Consider the following 4,261-nt stretch of genomic DNA (forward strand, 5'->3'; position numbering starts at 1 on the left):
AGTTGTCAGCCCTGATCTGTGACTTCCATTACAAATGAGACAGGTCAAAGTTGATCATTGTAGCTCAAGCCCAGCTAGTGAGCAGTGTGATTCATTATTCATATGGTGGGGTTTCACCGCCAGCAAAACTCAGATGCTTTCCTTCCATATATCTCTGTTGTTGTTGACATATTTATATCAAAAGGGAAAACTTTTGGTTTAGGCTACGTCTAAGCAGCAAAAAAACACGTGAAGCAGTGAGTCTCCAAGCTTGGGTCAGCGGATTCCGGCTCATACCGTGAGGCTAAAAGTAGCAGTGTAGACGTTCCTGCTCAGGCTGGAGCCCGAGCTCTGAAACCTGGCCAGGGAGGAGTCTCAGAGCCTGTGCTCCAGCCCAAGCCCCAGCATCTACACTGCTATTCTGAGCCCACAGCGTGAGCCCGAGCCAGTTGATCCAGTCTCAGAGACTTGTTGCTGCTGGGTTTTGGGGTTTGTTTTTTTTTTTTTTTTGCTCTGTAGATGAACCCTCAGAGCCATGTATACTCTGCCTAAGCTCCTATTCAGAGGGTCGGATTCTGCTCTCAGCTGTGCTGCTGTGAACCCCCGGTAATTCCACTGACTCTGGTAACCTTACTCCTGCTGTGACAGAGAATAGAGCCTGGCCCTCTAATGTTTTCGACTGTGGAGTGAAGGGATGTCAAGCAGGGTTATCGAATGCCTAGTGCTGGCTTCTCCAGCCTGGCTGCAGCAGATGTTCCTACCTGATTTTTTCGGTGAGCTGAAACTGCACAGAGTGGGCCAAACCATGTGGACTTTGGAGATACTGAGGAAATGTGATTGAACTTGGAAAAATGCTAGTTTAATACTCCCGGAACACAGAAATTCAAAAGGAGGGCGACTCGTGGAAAGCAGTAATGGCAAAACACCCAAACAAGCCCTAAAGTTAACACTGGGCTATGAACTAAATGGAGGAGGCAGCAAGGTCCAGTGTTAAGAGGATTGGACTGGGACTTAGGAGACATCTGGGTTCTATTCCTGCCCTGCCACTGACCTACTGGGTGACCTTGGCCAAGTCACTTCCCCGCTCTGTGTCTGTTTCCCTTTCTACTCTTTGTCTTGTCTATTTAGATTGTAAACTCTTTGGGACTCAGAGTAACAGCCATGTTAGTCTGTGTTCGCAAAAAGAAAAGGAGGACTTGTGGCACCTTAGAGACTAACCAATTTATTTGAGCATGAGCTTTCGTGAGCTACAGCTCACTTCATCGGATGCATCCGATGAAGTGAGCTGTAGCTCACGAAAGCTCATGCTCAAATAAATTGGTTAGTCTCTAAGGTGCCACAAGTCCTCCTTTTCTCTTTGGGACTGTCTGTTACAATGTGTTTATGCGGTGCCTGGCCCAACAGGGCCTTGATCTCCAGGTCTGTAGGCAGTAATACAAATAATAAAAACGGGATAGGGCTATTGCGATGGTTGGCATGGGGGAGCTGCATCCTTTGAGACGCATTAATATAAGGCTGTACAAGGAACTAGAATAGATGCTGTAGTGAAGGGGAGATGGGGGAGTGAGACGGGATGGAACAAGTCCTTTCCCTCTCTAATTTCCATGGTTTTGTAGCTGGTCCCGGTCCACATGGCAGGTACACATTAGCCCCCACACATGCTAATGTCTAGTACTTAAAGCTCTGGCACCTCTGCTTGGCTAGTTAATGGATGCTGTTCACATTCTCTGAGACACTCTGTCCTGGCTCCTGAGCTAATCGCTTAGCCAAGTTGCAACTGTTTCACTTCCATTGGTAACCCTTTTTCCCCCCCTCTCCCCCCACACCTTCCCTCCACAGGATGTGGCGAACTTGCTTATTCCAGTGTCTCTTTGATGTGCGGCGCTTCCTCTGTGTCCTGACTCAGGGGACCTGAGCAGGGGAACATTGGACTGCGTGGACAGCAGAACTTACTGGATCTGCTTCAGCTCCCTGACACAGAACAGGAGTGAACAGTAAGCAACATATGCCATTCCCTGTCCTAGTGAAACAAAATGTCCCCTAGCAAAACGATCTGCCTCAAATCCTTGCTGAGCCAACACACAGTCCTGAAACATCGATTTGACCTGAACATTGTTAATTATTTTGCTTGGCTCACTGCCAAGCTCTGCAGGAAACACTTGAGGAGGCAGGATCTCTGAATAGATACAACCTGGTTAGAAATGCCATGCCATTTTCCATGTCTTGTGGGCTGATGACTGCTACTCTTTGTATTGCAGTGGCGAGGGAGGAAGAGAGGCAGGACGGTTAGGGCTTTAGCCTAGGAGTTGGGAAACCTGGTTCCAATCGCCTGCTCCACTACAGGCTTCCTGTGTGACTTTCGGTAAGTCACTTAGTCTCCCTGGGCCTCAGTTTCCCCACTCAGATACTTCAGTAATGGTACGGTGTGTGCGGGGGGTGCATATAAATATCCAAGACAGGCAAATAGCACCTAGAATCCCCAGCTAAGGTCTGGGCTTTATACAAACACAGAATAAAGATTTTTGTCCCAAGGAGAGTACAATAGAGTGGGAGGGGAAATAGAAGCACAGAGCGGGGAAGTGACTTGCCCAAGGTTACATAGCAGGTCAGTGGCCGAGCTGGGATTAGAACACAGGGGATGTGCCCTGTGGGACTTGGGACAGTTTAGTGTGGAGGTGTCACTCTTGGGGAGAGGGCTGCCTTTGATTTTAAACAATAGTCCATGGAACTGAGCTACTAAGTTAGGGCCACGTTCCCTCTAATGGCGTCTCCTGCTCGTGTCAACGGGAGGCTTGCACAGGCCCTTGTGGAGGAACGCCTGGGTGTCGGTGACGCTGCACGTGCAGCAGACTGGAAATTCCATGCCAGCTCCATGGACGTTACAAAAGGGAGCTTTTCACAGACGCGAGAATATGAATGATGCCACCCACCCATCTGGTTCATTTGGGCATTCGATGTGATTGTTTTAGGGGCCCCCAGAAGAGGGTGAGGGTCGTGGCAGCTCTCTCAGCTGCCTGTATATTTGGAGAGAGAGAGAGCGTGTGTGTGTGTTGGCACCAACCAAGGCTAGTTGCTCCCCTTCTCACGCCTGGGTAAAGCCAGTGAAACAGCACTTCTGCTGCCACTGCGGGCTTCTGCAGGCCAGCGGGCAAGTGGTCAGGGGAGGAGATGGAACAGTTCTAGATGCTTCTCCTTTCTTGCCTGTAACTACGGGCAGCCTTTGTGGCTGCTCCGGAAGGGCAGACACAGCGCAGCTGATCCTGAACTGAAAAGTTGCTTATCCCAATCTCCCTGGCCCCTCCTGCTTTGCCCCAGCTTGCAGAGTACTTGCTCACGTTCAGGTCCCACCTCTGCCTCTTCCCCAAGCACCGAGAGACATGCTGGCCTGTCCATTTAACACGTGGTACATCAGCCTCCGCGGGCGCATGTGCGCACGCAGGCAACGTCACCAGTTAATAGACCGCACTGCACTTAATAGGCCACACTGCATTGTAAAGAAGGTCACGCGGGCAGCCTTTTGTCCATATCAACTGTCCCATTGCTATAGCTACCACGTCCTCTGTTGCCGGACACACCTGTTTGTTTTTCCAGCTTCTTTCTGCTACTGTCAGATTTCCCTGCTCACCTAAAAAAAAAAAAAAAAAAAAAAAAGCCCACTTTTTTTTGTACACATTCATGATTGTTCCCTTTTAAAGAAGGCTCCCTGCCCCTGCTGTTTCTGGTTGCTTTGTTCATGGAGGCAGCATGTCGTAAAGGGGCCTGTCTCTTATGCAGCAATGTGGTTTTAATGAACCCCTATTCCCACCCCAAAACCTTTATTTCTACCTGTAACTTTTAATATGACTCCATTCCTGTTACAGGGGGTTCTCGGGGGAGAAAAATTCCCTAATGGCGGACAGAGCTGTCCCTACAGACCCCAGGCAGCACGGGGCCAGCAGCCCGGAGCCCTGGGACTTCCAAGAACTAAGCAGATCAAAGCAAGCATATCTATCACACTGAGGAGATTTAAACTTCAAGACTCCTTATAAGAAATGGAAAGGGAGGTGGATATTCTTTGCTGTTTTTAAAATTAAATAGGTAGCTAGTGTTGTTTTTAAAATTATGATGAAGACCAAGTTTAAGCTTTGTTATGCGTGTGTCATTTGCCCAGACTGCTCAAGACCTGAATGCTTGTGTAGGAAGAATGATTTGAGTTGGCTTCTTAAATACCTTCATGCTGTTTCATATCTGATACTCCTTGATGAACCATAGGAGCCTTGTCTTATAACAGGCTTATTCAACG

The 4,261-nt window shown here is 48.7% G+C and overlaps 1 long non-coding RNA gene across 1 annotated transcript; it reads left to right on the plus strand.

Moving 5' to 3' along the window:
* The first annotated feature begins 1,338 nt into the window (after positions 1 to 1,338).
* On the plus strand, positions 1,339 to 3,888 carry LOC119563889. Its single transcript, XR_005222654.1, has 3 exons — positions 1,339 to 1,973; positions 2,238 to 2,341; positions 3,840 to 3,888. It is a non-coding gene; the product is annotated as an uncharacterized LOC119563889 (long non-coding RNA).
* Positions 3,889 to 4,261: the final 373 nt, after the last annotated feature.

The sequence above is a fragment of the Chelonia mydas genome, chromosome 17 (assembly GCF_015237465.2).
Source record: "Chelonia mydas isolate rCheMyd1 chromosome 17, rCheMyd1.pri.v2, whole genome shotgun sequence".
Classification (NCBI taxonomy): Eukaryota; Metazoa; Chordata; order Testudines; family Cheloniidae; genus Chelonia; species Chelonia mydas.